Here is a 19,168-nt window from a genome sequence, read left to right on the forward strand (position 1 = left end):
TTCATCTTCCACTGGCCCTACTTTGTATGTTGAAATGTCCATAATAAAAAAATTTTAAAAGGCACAAACCTAATTTTTCAGGATTGCCTCCTAACTCAGTACCTAAAAAGGGGCACCTCAGTACTATTAACAGGGGTGCAATAAACAGCATCTTCAGAACACTGAGTCATGATTTCCAGAGTTCCTGAGGTGCACGTGCCCAACAGTAATAACAAACATCTGACCGGCCATAATCCATACACAGAGACCTTCCACAGCCATTATCTCCACTGATCTTCGCAGCAACACTGCGGGACACCGTGGTCAGCACTCTACTTCATGAAAAAGGAGCACAAGGCCCAGAGAAATGAAGTGACTTTCATTTCATTTTCATTCCACAAACAAACTGAATATATAGCATGTGTCATTCAGTTCTGACCTTGGTATTAGGAATTAAGAGACAAAATCAATTCCTTCTTTCAAGGGGTGTGTAGTCCAGTAGAAGTTTATGAACTGATAATTAACTATATGGTATGATCTCATGTTACAATGAAGTGTTTTTCAAAAACCTTTAACCATGACCTACAGTAAGAAATATATTTTACATTTCCACCCAGTATACATAAAAATGTTTAAGTGAAACAAATGTTTCATGAAACAATTCTCTTCCTGTGCATGATGCACACTGTGGTATTTCCTTTCTTTCTTTTTAAATAAATATGGATTTTTAGATAGAGGAAGGGAGAGAGGGGGAGACAGACAGACAGACACACACACACCCTGATTTGCTGTTTTACTTATTTACGCATTCATTGGTTGGTTCTTGCAGGTGCCCTGACCACGGAATCAAACCCTCAACCTTGGCCTCTCAGGATGACGCTCTAACCACCTGAGCCTCCTGGCCACGGTACTTCCCATAGGCTCATCCTGCTACTACCTGTAAAAAACCACGGTACACTGTGGTTTTTTCTAACGTACCCTATTCAGTAACCTTTTCATTTTTAGTAAAATGTTGGTGACAACCTCTTACAACGATTTCATTATTGACTAGTGGGTTGCAAACTACATTGTGCAAAAGTACTATGATGACTATGGCCAGAGTTCTATCATGCAGAGTTCCCAAAAGAAAACACAAACTCTGTTCCAGGGCACAAGACAGGCTTTAACGAGGCTGGCCTCTGAGGACATGTCAGTATTGAAGTGGCAGAACTAGGGCAGAGGTCTTACAACGCTCTAATCACTTTGCCCTTGCATTAGCCGATCTGTTGCACACTGGCCAAATACAAAACAGCAATAGACTGTGAACTCACTGATAAGCTATGAAAACAAGTTGTTTTCTCCAAGGGATGTCAGCAATCATTCATTCACATGTACTAATCCCCATTATGCGGCACAGCACTTCCTATGGGCTCATCCTGCTACTACCTGTAAAACAACTATAAACATCCTGAGACTGTAAAGTTTATTATTCCATGACTCACAGTCCCAAATATTTGTCCTCTAGAGTAAAGACTTAGAAAGCAAGAGAACAGGATAAGGTGCTAGATGTGAAATGAGATGCTGTCATTTTTATTCACCATCCATCCACACTGACTTTGTTCAACCCTCCATCTCGACAATCTGCTGTCCACCCAGGGCAGCTGCACCCACTCGGTGCAGACTCACTGAGGGGAAGAACTAGCACAGGCAGGGGAGTGACTCCAGAGTTCTGAGGGCTCCTGCTGCTGCCCCCTGCTGTCCGGGGAAGACGGGACCGGTCAGAGAGAGCCATGGGCTAGATTTGGCTTTGCCACTTCCTTCATCGGGACGGCTTCCATTTTCAGGTACTTGTTTTGAGAATCCACTTTGCTCCATGTCACCAAAGACTCATTTTGTGAAGTTGTCCTAGTCTGGTAAGTTATGTGTGCCTTTTATCCATTAAGCCATAAAAAATAATATGTGTTTTTCCACATCACCACGTGATCAGCTTACCACAGTACTGCTATTCATTGGGTATTCAATAAATATTCATCTAGGGTATTGATATGGACACTGAATGGAAAATATACAAAAGAAAGACAGTTAACTGGACTTTACCAGATTTGGAGGAACTATACCTGTTTCCCATCCCTACTTTCCCAAAGGGAAATATGCTCTGAATATCAATGATGAAAGATTTTGTTGGCTGAAGGTTGAAAAAAATAGTAATCTTATTTAAAATCAAACCAAGCTGAACCAACCCAAAACACCAACTAGTGTCTGTGCCTTTAATCACATAATTGTAGGGTCTTAGTTACACTGAAAATCTTCTGGGCTAAGTTTTGTAAGTATCAATTTAGTAACAAAGGATTGGCCAGAAGGAAGCGAGAATTACACTTTGGAGAAAGTTACTAAAAAGCATAAGCCATTTATGAAGACATTCTGCTCTTTGGATGAATCTCTTTGTTTGGCAGACACGTTTAGGCTTGATACCTTTGAATAATAGTCTAAACGAGTCTGAATAAGTCAATAAACCACAATCCACCAGGTCTTCAAAAAGGTCTTCCTGTTTTAGAATACACAAAAGATCTATTTTAGGAACACTCACCCTTTAATTTAGACCACCGCAAATAACATTTCCAAAAATTTGTAAATATTTAGTTGAAAAGCAAGTGATAAAACACTGAAACAATCAAGATATGAGCTAAAAATAATATAAAACAGACTCCTTTTTAATTCATAATTATACAGAAAGAAGAGATGGGAAAAAAATACTGCACTCTATTTTGAGGACAAAGCTGAATTCCACCAGAACGTAAGTCTGGTATCATTTTCCTTCTATGACCCTAAATACTCACTTGAGACTTTGCATGAGGCATCTTCAAACCACTGTGGTCCTTTAAGCATCTTGAAATCAGTTATGGCCAAAGCCAAACTCAACTTCGCGTCTGCCCTTTCCTCCCCCCAACCTCCCGAACACTCATCCTTCTTAATTCCAGTGACCTCCAAACTGGGTATGCACAAGAAAATCCACTGGGAAGGAGGTTAAAATATTAACACTTTTGTACTGGGTACATGCTCAATTTTAGCTATTAACGGTGTGTGATTTTTTTAAAAAGTTAAGACTATGAACCCACCCTGGGCTTCCTCACTGTTTTCAGACCATCAGTCTACACTAAGAGCTCAAAGCCTTTCAGTCTCTTTCTCCACTTTTCCTCTGCAAGCCCCCCAGCGGTGCAGTAGCTCGGGTTCCCTATGCCTTGCCTGGCTTTCAGCCTAGTCTTCTACCTCGTCTCACTTCTTGCAGCATCTTTTTCCAACTCATCCTTTACTCTGCCACCAGAAGTATCCTCACTAGTCAGGTATCACTTACCAAAAAGCAGCACTACCTACAAAATTACCCAGACACTTTACTATACTTCTTCTGGGCCTCTTTTAGCTCAACCTAGGAAAATACGGAAGGCCGCAGGGAGGTGTGAACTTCAGGCCTAGGCTTGACTTTTACAAGCTTTGTGATTTGGGGGAGAATTACTTAGGCTTTCTGAGCTTTTATTTCCACCTTTGAGTGACGAAATTAATCGCTCACAAAACTGTTACAGGAATCAAATGAGATTATATAGGAGAAGGAACTTGGCACAGAGCCAGGCACACAGGAGTTGATCAGTAAGTTTCTGACCCCTTCTTGCTCTGCTACAAGTGTCCTCTGCCTCGCTTGCCTTGCACCGGCCCCACCACAATCCTGGCCCATTACACACCACCCCTCTGGAACGTTGCTCTCCTCAAACACGACATGTACTCTCACCCCTCTGTGGCTCTGATCATACTACACCCTCGGCCTCACCTGCACTTACTACCTCCTCCAAGTGAAACTGTAACCAGGCCTCAGGGCCCAGCTCAAATGTCGACTCCTACAGGAAGTCCTCCCTCTATCCACTGATCGGAACGAACCACTTTTTCTCTGTGTTCTCCCTGCACGCAGCTTGCACCTTCACTTCAGTGTTAATTTCTCGTGTTATAGTATTACTATATTTATATTAAATATATAATTAGGCTTACATATATGTTACCTGCATGAATTATAAGTTTCTTGACAGAAGAAAGCATGCTTTTCTTCTTTTGTTATTCTCAGCAATTAACAACTTGTACTGGAAGGGATTTAATAAATGTCTGCTGATTGAATAAATAAATGTATCAAAACATTTTCAAAAGAAGTAAATTTTTACCAGAAAAAAAACACCACTTGTTTCAACATTTGAAGTAACTTTTAGAAAAAAAACTCCTACCTGAAAAATATACCATTATTTAACATTTATAATACATAAATTAAAATAACAAAGAAATGAATGAAAATGATGCATTTTGATACTTCAGACTGAGTACATACAACAAAATATTATTTTTAACCTATTAAACTGATTTTAAAAATTTTATATCAATTCTTATCCACTAATAGAATACCAGTGAGTAAATATTAATAGAGAATAGACATCATTCAAAACTGAGAACTAATGCTTTAGTTTAGAAAAAAATATTAAGACATATTTTTCCTTAATTATCAAACAGGCAGAGTGAGCACACGTCTGACTTGCGATTTGGTAGGGAGCAAAGCGCCAGCTCCGGAGGTTCGGGAAGGACTCGGCTGGCTTTCAGCTCAACCACATGTCAGTTGTGTGAATTGTCTCCTCTGAGCCACAGCTACTCTCTCTCCGCAAATCAGAGAAAATCCCTCCCCTTTCTCATGGTCCACTTGCAGAACCAATAGGACTGCCATTCATGAAATGGCTATCACCATGTCTGGGACACCGCAGGTCTTCTGTCTCCTGTCTCCTGGATCTGGGGACTGTCCACCCGATGGGAACACAGACAGGGATGAGTGCGGAGGTCATTTTGACTTGAAGGGAACCTGGAAAGTCCAGGTAAGCTTGCTGGGCAGTAAAGGCTGATTCTACAACTGACGCAGAGTGACCGCAGGTGTTTCAGACTGTCCAGCCATGGCTGTGGATGCGCCGCTCACCGGGGGACCCTCTGCAAAGAAGCGCAGGGCCACCAAAGGAAAATGGTGCAGGGAAAGGTGAGAGAGAGGGAAGAGAGAACAAACTTTGAAGGGCAGTGCCATGGAAGGGGCAGCAGAAAGAGGAAGCTAAGGGAGAAAGCAGAAATAACCAGATTGCCAAATGGGGAAGAGTGAGGGGGACAGGGAAAGCTGTCTCTTCCTCTCCACTGTCTTCTTCCCCCAATTTTCCCCCCCATTTGTGCTTATTCCCTGATTTTCTCTCTTGTCTACCCCTTCCCAAACCATTTTTATTCATAAACGTCCCACCCGCTCTCCGACAACCCTTCCTTGGGAGCTGGGAAGTGAAAACCTAGGAAAGCACTGATCTGGAATGGCCTGCAAGGCTCAGACGGGCCCGCCAACCTGCCCGCCCCCGGCCCCCGGGGCATCGGTGTGAGAGCTGGAACTGGTCCTGGCTACAGACACGAGGGGGCACAGCGCAGAGGGAGCAGCTGTTCACCTCTCTACTTTCTGCTCCTGGCCATCCCCTGTCCTCATCTGCACTGTCTTCAGTTACAAAGGATTCACTGTCTTCAGTTACAAACGAGCCACGCGAAGGTCCCATGATGGGAATTTACCATCTGATAACTGTATGGTCACCTTCCCTTTCTGGCGAGTTTATGAAATGTTATTTTAAAATGTCAGATTGGACATGTTTAAAAGAAAGTCCACACAAAGACAGGGCCACGAGAATACTTAGTCAAAAGCCGTGATGTCCTCAGGGGGGAAACGCGCTTGTTTCCACAGCACATCCCAGGGTGCCAGTTAAATCGGCCATGGAAAGCTCGAGACTAAATGCTTGCTTTTGGTTTCCTTGAAGGAAGTCCTATGCATTCTTTTTTACAAATAAATACAATGGCCGTACTGGATCAAAAGTGTAAATAATTACTCAGTGTTACACCTGTGGGTGCTAAGTGAGGACAACTTCAGAGACCCGATGATCCGCTTCGAGTCAACGGAAACAAGTCTGTTAATTAATTCATCTTGTGGACATCGCCACTGGAAGAATAAGACAAGGCTAACAGTGGACCAGGAAATGCACTCATCCTGAGTGCGTTCCTTGACACCCACCAGGCAGGACAGGATGTGTCCACAACTGCCCGAAGCTGTGCTGCCTGAAGTGAAAACTGATATGCCCTTGAAGACCACTCTGTTCGGCGAACAAGTATCACGTGTTCCCATGTCCAGAGAAAGCACTTTCTTGTAAAACTGTATCGAGAAATAAATAGGAAGCACCTTGGTCAATAAATGTGCCCCAAGGCACGATACGAACCAAATGAAGTAGAGAGGACCCCCTGAGAGTGTCCCTGGCTCCCTGTACCTTTCGCCCCTGCCTCTAAGGGGAATGGGCCGAGCTGATCACAGCACATCTCCCACCCGGAGCTCCCACACACCTGGACCAATCCCGGAGGGAAACAAGACCTGCAGGGCTCAGAGACACGGGGCAGCAGGGCTGACTGTCGGAAAGGGACGGCTGGGCACGAGGAGGATGGAGGGCGAAGGACGGGAAGAGGTGGCGGAGGGTAAAGGAGTCCCAGGGTGAAAGGGGGCGGCCCGGGGTGACAGGGTTCCAGGCCCTGTGCCCTCATGGGGTTCTCCGCAGGGCGGAGCAAGCCGACGGTCGCCTGTGGGGTAACATGTGACAACAGGAAGCCCTCAGACTCGGCACAGTTTGGGGATGAGTATGGCAGCCTGAGAAAGACGTGCTGCAGACGGGGTAAACCACCCTCGGCAACAGCCCACTGCAGAAGACGCTTTGTTCAGCAACACAGAGTTTAGCAAAGGTACATCAAAATAATCCCTCGTTAAAAAAAAAAAAAAGAAATCAAATGCCCCACAACTGAGATCACAGTTACCAGGGTGCTGACTTTCCACCTTCTCCTCCTTCTAAGAGTTCTTTCTTTAGCCTCAACGAAGCCAGTCAACAGGAGGCAGTTTACGTCATGGTCAAGGGCATGGATTCTGCAGCCAGGTTTCCTGGGTTTGAATCATGATTATAAAGTTAGGCCAATTGCTCATCCTCGGTGAGCCTCAATGTGCTCCTTTGTGAAATGGGGAAGATCCCACCAGCCAGCTCACAGCACCTTGACCGAACTGATACAGTGAGCACTCAGGAGCTGCTGCTGGTTTAAAAACAGTGTTACCACTGCAAGATCATGACACCCTTGTGCCTAGACTTTTTAAAAAAGCATATGATTAGTGTCTTTAATAATCTGCATATCTGCCCAAGTTAAGAACGTACTTCTTGAAGGCTTATTAGCATTTCTGTCTCAAATATCTTAGTTTCAGGCATATAATAAGAGCTCAATAAATGTTTGAAAGGAAAAGAACAAAGCTTGCAAACCAAATAAGGTGAGCACTTGTAGTATTTATCCTATAAATAAATTCAGATTTCACGAGCTTTTATTGAATGCCTACTTTATGCTAGACCCTGCATGAAGACCTTGTTATCTTAATACATTTCCGTGGACTAAACACAGCTGCATAACTACAGCAACCCAGCAGCTACTGGGCCAGGCTGAAGCCCTTTTAGACCAGCCCCCGGGCATACAGCCTGAACAGGCTTGGTTAACAATCTTGCAGAGCAGATTTTTAAGCCAAATGGTTCATTCATACGCCTCCACCACTAGCAGTGAGGGTCCTCATGACCACAGCAGAGGGGATGCTGCGGCTGGACTGGCCTTCTCTCCTCTTGATCCAGGGCAGGGCGACAGTACCTTTTTGGATATAAAAAGCACCTTGGGGATGTTTTTAGCACCTACAGGGCCCGAGTCAGAAAGCCCAACTTTAAAGGATCTTTTTTAGCCACAGAATAAGGAACTATGTATTACATTCAAGATTTGGCCACAAGTCAACTTCCAAATGTTAGTTCTTCATGAAATCATCATATATCTCACGGAAAATTCAAATCTGTCTTAGCTCATTTACTTTTTACTTTATTGGGAAGAAAATTCTAAGCCAGAGTAAATGAATAAGTAGATTTCAGTCTTCTGAAAGAACTTTGGGTGTGGCTGAGATAGCTAACTTTGAAAACTTAGCAACAGAGGATATATTATGAGTAAGTTCTTTATTTTTTTTAAAGTAATGATGCTAACTCACCAGATCCTTCTGAAAGAGTCCTTTTATTAATTTCAATGAAGTCAAGTAGAGAACAAGTTGTAATATGAAACACAATTTATGCAACTATGTTGAAATTCTCTGCCAGAGTTACATCTTCTAATGTAAGAATTTTATGGTAAAACAATTTCAAAATAATATCAAGCATTGGGTTAGGCTCCTTTTGGCTCTAGGCTAGCTATCACAGAGAACTCCTTTTTTACAAATCACTTAAGCTTAAGGCAAAATGATAGCGCCTTTAAATAAATTTTTAAAAAACCCATGTTCCCAACAGTTTATAATAAAAGAGCTGAAACTAAGCCTCAGTTGAAATTATATTATTAGGCAACTCCAAAAACTAAACACAAAAACATGTTAAAATAAAGATTGCAACATCAAGGGAAAGCCGTCCTCAAGTATACAGTTTGAGACTCTCAGCCATTTCTGACCCCGGCCCAGATGAGATCACAGACCCTTCAGAGAGGTTTTTCCTGCAGTCAGCCAGCACACTGCTCACTCCCCCGGCAGCCCCATGGGTCAGTCGCTCAGGGAAAAGCATGCAGTGCACTGAAGGGGCCAATAAGAAATCCTGTGGGTGGGTCTGGTCTCCTTTCAAAACCAATGAACTTCTCATTATATCATCTTTACTAACAAGAGAGAAGTTTGTAAGTCATATAGCCAACTTAACTATAAGGCAGGCTATGTTGCATGTCTCACATTAAAAAAAGAAGAAGAAAGAAAAAGAAAAAGCTTTCTGAATGGCACAGTCCCTCTTGTCAGGTTATGTCAGAAAATTAATGAATTCTACTTGGTAGTATTACTAAGCTCATTTGACAATGATTTTCAGGCCATATAATGTTTTCAATCAGAAAAGCCCAACCCTCTAAAATAAAATCTCCATGACATTTCATTAATTTTTTATAAAATAAAGTAAGTCTTTGAACCACAGGAGAATTCTGAGAATCTAGCTTTTCCAAAAAGCCCAAGAAAAATACTTGTTTCACCATTCTCCAATTCATTTGACTTTGAAACAAAATAAACATATTACTCTATTTAACATCATTGCACAAGCGAATTCACAAGAATGAAATGTGTTCAGAGTTCCTAGAAAAAATGTAGCAATACAGGCTGCCAACTTGTTCAATGTCAAGCTCAAGGCAGGGTAGCAACACCAGCAGTAAATGACTCAGAGTGAGTCACACTTAAGCTATTTTTGCTTTTAAAGTACTGCCAGGCACTGTGTTAATATTCAACCCAGAGTAAATTTAGCCCAACACGAAAACAAGTGTTTCCATGGTTGCTTCTTCCTGGTGTTTATGGTATATACGTAGCCATTAGGCACAGGAAGCCAGCCAGATAAAAATTAAGTAGAAATGCTCATCCTTCATTTATATCCAGGCTTTGGAACACTGGAAACATGATACACAATTTTTGGCTATTCTTCCACCTCCTTCCATCTATCTGCCCCTCTAGATCCAAAAAGCAAATATTACAGCATATACTATTAATGATTCATTTAATGGTGTGTACCATTAAAGTGCCTCCAGTGCACTGTTGTTCACGGATTTTATGTGGCCCTGTGTGAAAAGTCACAGCCACTCACATTTCTCTGATAGTGACTAAAATGTCAGAGGGGACTAAAATGCTTAAGAATTTGCAAAAACAGCAGCAAATGTGAATTACTGATACCAAATGGAATCCTTTACAGCATCACGTGCAGTGAGTGATCAGTCTGGGAATGTGGTAATGTGAACACTCAGAAGGTGTTCAAAAATATCAGTTATGGAAGATGAATGGATAGAGTAAGACTGAGATGGAAAAAATCTCAACTTTTCAGAATATGCTATTCAGACTGCAAAGGCACATGGTGTTCTTACATTTGAGTAGCACGTTAACTTCCAAAAAGATGCTAGGACTGCTCCCCAGATAAAATCCACCTGTCAATTTGCAGCTGTTAACACCCTCAGCATTATCTATACGACCTATGTTGTCATTACATACAGTGGTTAAGTATGCTGCTCAGTAAAAAACCTTAAAGCTAGATACTCCAGTACCGGTTTTCCACGTAGGATACATGCACCTCAGAGGATATGTCAAATCTTAGCACTCCTACTGATAATTCACTGTTACAGAAAGCAGTTAGGTTTTGCCAATAATATACTGCACATGCTGACGTTATAGAGAATGTGTAAACCAACAGAACGTTGGGAGGCGCATGCCCCAGTGGGTCAGCACGGCCTCCTGCAGGGCCGGAGCCTTCTCCTCACCTTCCATCCCAGTGGTCACTGGCACAAAGGAAGTCAAGTGGAAAAGGCTAAGTCAGCAAGCAACTGGAGAAGACAGAGAAATGGTAATCTGAGCACAGCGGAGAGACGAGGAAAGAGCCACTTGAAGTACCTCGGTGTAGCTGTGAGGACAAAACCGGGCACACGGACGGCCACGCAGACCAGCCCAATCGAATGAGCCGTGCTCTGAAAAACACTGACCGGCTGTCAAGATCCCTGGACCATCAGGGCTCCACTAACAAAATGTTAATGGAGGTCCCACAGCAACAGTGTTTTCAGTAAACTGGGAAAGCCCACCACAGGTGTGGTGATAGAACAGAGCCATCTTTCATGACACATGGCTCCTGGGGAACAACTGGGAAAGGGGTGCCCTGGGGTGCAAAAGGTGAGGACTCCTAAAACAGTCTTTAACGTGCTTCAGTGGAATCTTTAACTCCATGGAGAGAATCCAGCACATGTAGTAGGTGTTCAATAACTCATCCATTCATGGAATCAATGGATGGAATACACTACTTGTATACCCACCAAGCACCTTATCTGAAACCTATGCAGTCTAACAAAGGCTCTGCATTTGTTATCTGTATGTTATTTATACAGGTAATTTTCAGGATCTGAAAGCCTAAGGGACTATAAATAATTTATAAGAATTTCTTGCTTTCTGACTCCTTCCATTACTGATTTCACTAATGCTACTAATACAATAGTTCAGGGATCTTAGTTATCTTGGCCTGAACGTTTCAGATTAGAGGAGCACAGGCAGTAAACCTTCACAGAAGGAACATATTAAAGTCTAAGCAGAAGCAAGGACAGGGAGGGTGAGTTGTTAGAGCATGAGATTTTTTTAAGGCAGCGAAACTGTTCTGTGCATTATCACAGCGGACACGGGCTGTCACCTCGGGACCCCAGCTCCCACTGCTCAACGGCCTTTCCTGTCAGCTCTGACCTCGTCTCTTGGTCGCTCACATTCGCCCTAATCCTAGAGGCCGGATTCTGGGATTCCCTTGTTCCCACGGCACTGGATGCTAATACTACTTCCCAGTCTGTCCACCTCACTCTGACCTATGACTTGTCTTGACCTCACTGTTTGTGTATACTCGGGCTGGAAGGGACTGGCCTACTGCTGACCCTTGGCACTCTAAACCTTGGTACACAAACTTGATACAGTTCCCTAATTCTGTCTACCAACCTTGTATTTATTTTGCTGTAAGGCCCAGCCCAGCCTAATAGTAATGACACATGAAGAGAATGTGCGGAAATGACACTGGCACAAAATTATAATATCGAAACAGTTCTTAAACCTAGAAATAAAAGAGCTTGTTATTCGATGTGTAATGATTCTGTATAAGGCTCCCAGGAGGAGAATTTTTTCTACCTTCTAACTTCCTACCTCAATTCTACATTCACAGGGTGTCCTAAATATAAAATACAAGAATTAATCTGGAAGGGGGGAAAAGAAGGGGAGCACTAGTGCTTTACATAGACTTTATTACTTATGACACTAAATCGCCCCCTACACAGGCTTGTTTTACTGAAATACCAGGGAGAAGCTGAGGCCTGTGAATGGCATGGGCGTTCCAGGCACAGTTCAGAATGGCCAACCCGTCGGCCAGGTGAGAGTGCAGTTAAGAACAGGACTAGTTTCCCGTACTCCATCAAAAGGGAGATGACCCTGCGAAGACGGACGAGGCATTTTTCTACGGCCTGACTCATTCTGCTCTGGCGTCCTCCAAGGGAAAACCATAGGGCGGAGAATGAAAGCTTGAAAAGAAAAAAGAACACAAATGCCCAAGATTTCTTTTTTATGAAGGGCATCTATTTTTTCAAAGTAAGTTTTTTTCTTTCCTAGTCTCCTTTTAGAAAAGGGAATTGAACTATGATCATCTGTTATCCTTTATTGCTAAATACAATTTTTTAGATCAGAAAATATTACTGCACACTGACTAGTCTGATTTTTTCAACAGATTAGAGAATGTTCTTCACGTTGAGTCTATGACATGAGGTAAATGGGCCACGGCCTCTGCCTGCCCGCCTGCCCCAAGCACTTGAATTAGCAGATGAACTAGAAGAAGGCACCCTTTCCTCCAGGGACACCAGGTACAATACACACCTGGGTGATTAGAACACAGGCCAGCACCTGGTCACCCCGCGCCTCTGCAGCCCCGTGTTGGGTGGAGGGTGTAAGGAACTGTAAGACGGTATATAGCAGACTTCTCATAGCCTGCAGCTGGAAATAAGTCACTTAATAAAGGCATTATTCAGATTCTGGGAGGCAGTACTGTCTACCCCACTATGTCACTTCACCTAATCAACCATCCCAAATTTACAAACTGAGATGTCAAAATAATTCTTCTGTTGGCAATGCCTTTCAGTGGTTTGATAGCGAACCACTTACCTGAATCCTACTCCCTCCAACTTCAGCGTGATTAACCACTTCACCGCCCACTCTGCTATTCTCACCTTGCTGTCTGGAAAGGTGCGCATTATCACCTGGCTATGAGCGAGGCCTCCCTGCCAGTTCAGCCAAGTCCCTGAGCATCTTCATTACCCAAGAATGACCTCTTTTATGAGATTACGCCTGCCTAACTCAGCCAGCTCTGCAGAGCACACCCAGAAAGGCTCCATCTAGGGCTGTCAGAAGCAAGTCACAGACCCTTACTGGTGTCTTCATGTGAATTTGTGTTAGCATCTCTAACAAGGTAAGTGTATGTCAGTGGGCTAGAACATTGCAGACTAGAACTCTTCTTTAAAGTGAAGGAATATAAAGTCAATGAAAATATCAGATTATTCAAAAAAAAAAGAAAATATCAGATTATTCAAAGAGCTGATAATGTAAAGGAGATAGACAGAAATACTCCAAAGGTAACAAACTACATAAAACAGAGTAAGAGCAGCTTGCCTAGGAAGTGCAAAGGGCAAAGGCCAAAAGGTTTCATAACACTTGCATTGACCAGTGTGTAGAAAACGGGCTCTCCTGTACCTTCTTGATAGGAGTTTAAATGAATATAATCTTTATGGAGGGCAATTTGTCCTCCACAATACAATTGAAAAATTCACAGGTGCTCTGACGCAGCAATTTCACCATCACTTATCTTACAGATACAGGTCAACTTGTGTGGAATTTTGTATGTGTAAGAATAGTTATTGCAGCAGTGTTGATAACAAAGAACAATTAACCCCATCATCAGAGGACTGGTTAAAAATTATAAGCTACTATGTAGCATTAAAAAAAATGAGGAAGCACTCTATGTACTAATACGGAAGAGTATCCAAAGTCCATTAAGTGAAAAAGGAAAGCAGAACAGTGTGCCTGATGTGCCACCGTCCAAGCACACACCCCTGTACATGCACACACACACATTTCTACCAACACACACAGCGGCAGTTAACTGCCCCCTCGGAGGCAAAGGCCTTACTCTCCATCGCACAGCCTTTCGTACTTTGTGAATTTTATACTACATGGATATATTATTTACTCAAACAGATCTGTCTGCTCTATCCCTCTGCTACGGAAAGGAAGAGACTATCTAATGCAGGCGTGGCTAACAAAGGGTTCCCGCCGAAGGCAACCGAGCGCAATCAGCCTGGGGACAGAAAGGACCAAGAGGAAGCCATTTTCGCCTGCAAAGACAAGGTGGGTGGGCTAGAAGGAGAAACTAACATCATGCAGACACTGAATGCTACTCCTTTCCCACACTTCTCTCTTAGTAAGTCATGTGTATGATACATAATGCAACCCATTCATTTATCAAATGTCTATTATGAGCCAGGAACTATGCTAGGTGCTGCGAGCATGCAAACCAATGAAAGAAACCCAGTCTTCATTCTCGAGGGGCTCTCTGTGGAAAATGCCACAGGAGACAGAAGAGGAATTCCACGCCGAGGAACTGACTCGTGTACATTCTACAGGACGCGGTGTAAGCGGCGGTGCTGAAGGCCAGGGTGGCAGCCACTTACACAGCATCCAGTGAGTGCCAAGACACTGTGCTAAGTCACTCTCACATATTAACTCGCTTAATCTTCACAGGCACCCTGTAAAGAAGGTACATTATTATCATCCCATTTTAACAGATGCAGAAACTGAGGCACGGAGATCTTTGTTCATTTTAAACCTTAAAATCCACAGTGACACAGCCAGTAAGAGACTGGACCCAGACTTGAGTCCACAAAGTCTGGCTCTAGAGCTACCCTATGACCTACTAGTGACCCTGAAAGAATAAGGGCCAATCTCAGAATAACGAATACTCCCTTACACTTATTTGCATAGGACTTTGCAAAATATTTTCATAGTAGATCATTTTAAATTTACAATAGCTTTGTGATTCTCTTTGAAATGAATACACATTCTAGCTATTAAAATAAATGAAATAAAAGCAGTTACAAATTCTCAAAAGTCCCATCACTGAAAATAACTGAAGTAGTAGGAAAGCTTCTCTCAAAGAGTTCTATAAAAATTCATCACATGGTAACATTCAAATTAGACAATACACTTTAAGTACCACTATTTTCATAGGAAAGACAACAAGATAAATTAGATAATGGGATTCACTGTGTATTGTAAATGGCATTTAAACAGTGAAGTACTGTCTCTGATTTACTTAAATAAAAATGATTGTTATATTCTATTTTTAACTACATAGATTGAATACTTTGACAGTTTACCTTAAAATATTGTGCTATTCAACTAGCAGTAAATAAAATTCATTTTAATCAATCCTTCTTCTGGAAATAGTTTAAATTGTTAAAACAGGACAAACTAGAACTGAAAGTCTGAAAAGCAAATTTACCTGTCAGATTTAGGAAAGGAAATTCCCCAATTTCTTCCTATTAGCTTAGCTCTTAAACAGATCCAGATATACTTGTAGAAAGTACCAGTTAGCATTACTCAACGGGGGTTTCCTTACTTTTGTTAGTTTCAGATTTCCTTGTCAGCAGGGACACACAGTATTTGTTCTGTTATCTTTCAATCAATACGTTACTGGAGGGCAGTCCTGATGCGAGTGAAGTGCACTTTCCCTCACACAAATCCCACGTCCTGGCAGCTGATCCTCTGCCTCCTCCTGTCCGTCTCATTCACTAGCACACAGTTCATATTCTCCGGTGGCGCTCTTTTGCTTTGAATTCCAGTTATTTAAAACACTGATTTCTCCGCTCCACTCAAAGGGCTAAGTCATGGCCATCTGTGTACTACCTCTGACTAAAGCCCAGTCCTTGACACAGTAATAATACTTGTCGGACTGAAGAGATACAAATTTGCCTCTTTTTAAAAAACAGAAACTTCCCCAGAGAAAAGAACACGGCGAGTTGCTTCCCTCCCTGCGCCCGAATGCCTAGCCCAGGGCCACGCACAGAACAGCCACTCGGGGGCAGACACCTGGTTGTGGGTCAGTTTTACTTATGTTAAATGATCCCTTTAGTCGCTTTCGTATCTGAATACACATGTCTCTGATCAAACGGATGACTCAAAAAATGGGCGATGACTTCAAATACCATTTGCTTTTATGGGCTGCACAACAGGAGGGAGTTAACAACACCCACACAGCCCGCGCTGTCTCAGCAGTTAGAAACTGGTAACGGGGCAGACAAAAAACCTGGCCACCCCCAGAATTTGCCTGGCGATGGCTCTGACCACTGAAGTCTGGCGAAAGTCAGACTGTGTAATTTCCAAGCTGAGACCTCAAGAGATCTTCTCTGCTCCTGCTGCCGAGGCTCTTATCTCCCTTCTGCCATTCTGTGAACAACCTGAACGAGACCACACAGACTGGGAAACAACTGTCCCAACGGAGGGTGCCTAGACTGAGAAGCCCAACGCCAATCAGGCAGCTGACTGCAAATGTGTGAGTGAGCCTGGCTGGACCAGCCGAAGAATCACCCGGGCAAACCGGTCCAGACGGCCGCTCCACAGAAGCATGAGCCAAATGAACGGTGGTGGCTTTAAGTCACTGAGTTTTGGGGTGGTTTGTTCCACCACAAAAGCTAACAGGGAGAGCTGGAAACTCATTACCACTTAAATCTGAAACAGAACATTTACAAGGTGTCATGATACTAGTCTCTATTCCATGACAGTTTTGAACTTTCTAGCCAATGAAAATCATTGCTGTTTAATATTTATTTTAAATAATCTTAAAATTCTAATTATGATGAAAGCACAATTTCTACATAAAAATAGCTTTGTGATTGATTTTTAAAAACCTATTATCTAATAAATGAGTACACTTCATCTTAGGCCCTTATGCACCTTGAGAATTTTTAACTACACAATGTGTTCCTTGCTTGAAGTCGGCTATGACTTTCCAGCCTTCAGGGCTTTACATACCTGTACCTGGAAGCGTCAAAATAAGCAGTGAAGCAAATGCTTAAATCAATACCACTAACAAGGAGTAGAACCGCCCCCCCAAAAACAATGGCTAATTCCACCACCTCCAAATCTCCTTAGATTATGGAATTTCATTCATGGATTTTGAAATGTGAAGCATATGAGTAATTTTTGGTTTAGAAGTGAAAACCGTGTGCATCATTAGTAATAGGAAATTCAACTCTAGGAAAAGAAAATGGTACTAAAACACACGCTCCCTTTCCTGCGGTTTGGCCTGAAAGCCCCTTGGTCCTCCTTCCAGCCACCTAGGCCTTCCTTTCGGCTCCTCCTCGTCTTCCTCTCCTTCTGAGTCTCTTGGACTCTTCCCCTGCCAGGCCACCCACTCTCCCACAGCTCCAACGACCGCGTGGGGGGACACCAGGAGCCTCTCTCCCTCTCATCAGCCGTGGTCTCTCACCAAAGCACCAAAGCTTCCCTCATTTCCAGCCATTCCCTGAAGATCTAAGCCAAACCCGGCACCTTCAATTCTGTGTACTTGATGTTCAAGTCCCCCTCCCCACCTAAAGTCCACGTCTCCCATGAGACTTCTTACTACTTTTAATGGTATCACCTTTTCCCCCAGTTACTCAAACTAGAAATCTCAGGGCCATCTTCAACTTCCTATTTGCCTATTGTTTTAAAAGAGCTGACAAGCCCTGAAGATGTAACCTCCCCCCACCTCTGGCATCCACTCTCTCTTTTCCAATCCCCCTGTCGTGACTCAGGATGTCATCAGTACCCGACTAAGCCATTTAACAAGTCTTCTTTCCATCCCAATGTACTCCATGTACCACAACCGGATTTATCTTCTTAAAGTTAGAATCTAATCAGAGGGCTCACCTAATGAAAAACTTCGTGCTCCCATAACTTACTAATTAAACGTCCTATCAAGGCAACACAGAGCTCCATAAATCAGTCCCACTTACCCTTGTCATCTCACCCGCCACGCACTGCTGATCTAACTGGGTTACTGCTGGTCCTCGTGTCCTGTGTCTTTTTGTACTTCTGTTTATGGCTCACAGAATCTCCTTACTCAGTAACAGTGTCCAGAGTACATGTGCAATATTTGCACTGCTTTAAAAATGTAATGTTATGTGAGAAGGCAATTTCTAAACATTTCACTTTTTTAATAAATAATTTTCATAAATTTCTTGATTATTTCCAAATTTTCCTATTGGGTCTTACTGAGAAATACCTTTGTATCTGCATTTCGGCTTATTTTATTAGAGTTGATTCCCAAAAGTACAATTGGGAAGGATGAACCCGCCTAACCAAGAGAAGAGAGGGAGGGTACGAGAACATTCCGTGAGAGGCCGGCGAGCGTGAAAGCCTGAAAGTGGGAGAAAACAGCTCTTGCCAGGGACTGCAAGTGTCTGGATCCAGGGGCTGAGAGAGCCTCCGAAAGGCCACCTGGGGGTGACCATGACCAGACCCTTGCTTCTGAATGATCGATCGGTCACTGGCAGAAAGCGGGGGGCAAGTATGGAGCAGGAAACAGTACGGGCTGAGGGTAAAATGACAAATAGCAGAGCAGTTGTGGAAAGAAACAGGGCAGGGAATAGCAGGGGTGTTAGGAATGGGACTGGACAGCACATCTTGTTAACTGGCTGAAAATTCTTACACGTTTCTTTGGAGGAATAATATTTTTTTTCCGCTTTTGATAAATGTAAAATAAAGATCTGATACAGAAGAAAAATATACCTATATAAGCCATTAATGACTCCAAAACCCTATGAAATGTAAGAGCACTGTCAATTTAATTACTTTGGTGACATAACAAGAGAGACAGGTTAAGGTCGTTAAGGCAAGAAGTAAAAGTTCTGGAGTCTGACTTGTAAGTTTCTAGCTTTATACAACTGAAATGAAGTCAAAGAATAGTGTCTTCCCAGGGAAACAAAGTAAGTACTTTCCACCAGTAAGCACCCAAGGGTGACACTGGGAAAGGAAGGTTGCCACAAAGTCTGGGAACACCTCCAGCCAGCTGGCAACCACACACTTGAACGGAGAGCACCTGAGTCTGCCCAAGCGGCCTTGTTGGGAAGGGACATAAGGCCTTGCTCCGTCCTCTCACCCCCGGGGTGAATGTGGCCAAAGACCCTGCCGTGGAATATCTGCCCGCTGCGGGGAAAAGTGCCAGGCGCCAGGTTTCAATCCCCCATTCCTCACCCTTCATTCATTCCCCAAACACATGGGAAGCCTGGCTCCACTCCAGGTGCTGTTCTGGGCACTGCGGAGGGCATCTAAATGCTTCTCGATGAATTAAATAATACATGTAGGAAGTACACAAGTAGGAAAACATGAACATTACACGAAAACTCTAAATCTTAAAAAGGAAGTTCGTGCTCAACATCACACTGGTCATCAGGAGAGTGTAAATGAAATTCACAATGAGATGCCACTGCACTTATCAGAATGGCTGAAATTACAAACACAACCAAAGTAACC

The 19,168-nt window shown here is 43.1% G+C and overlaps 1 protein-coding gene and 1 long non-coding RNA gene across 5 annotated transcripts in view; one reads left to right on the forward strand and one right to left on the reverse strand.

The window, feature by feature from the left end:
- Positions 1-19,168, reverse strand: part of NSMCE2 (NSE2 (MMS21) homolog, SMC5-SMC6 complex SUMO ligase) — a 194,886-nt gene that overhangs the window by 96,030 nt on the left and 79,688 nt on the right. The gene's annotated exons all lie outside the window — the stretch shown is intronic.
- On the forward strand, positions 1,718-4,570 carry LOC128626751 (uncharacterized). The gene is made up of 3 exons (XR_008390799.1): positions 1,718-1,802; positions 2,689-2,752; positions 4,501-4,570. It is a non-coding gene; the product is annotated as an uncharacterized LOC128626751 (long non-coding RNA).

Source organism: Artibeus jamaicensis, unplaced genomic scaffold (assembly GCF_021234435.1).
Source record: "Artibeus jamaicensis isolate MK-2021 breed Jamaican fruit bat unplaced genomic scaffold, CSHL_Jam_final scaffold_916, whole genome shotgun sequence".
Lineage (NCBI taxonomy): Eukaryota > Metazoa > Chordata > Mammalia > Chiroptera > Phyllostomidae > Artibeus > Artibeus jamaicensis.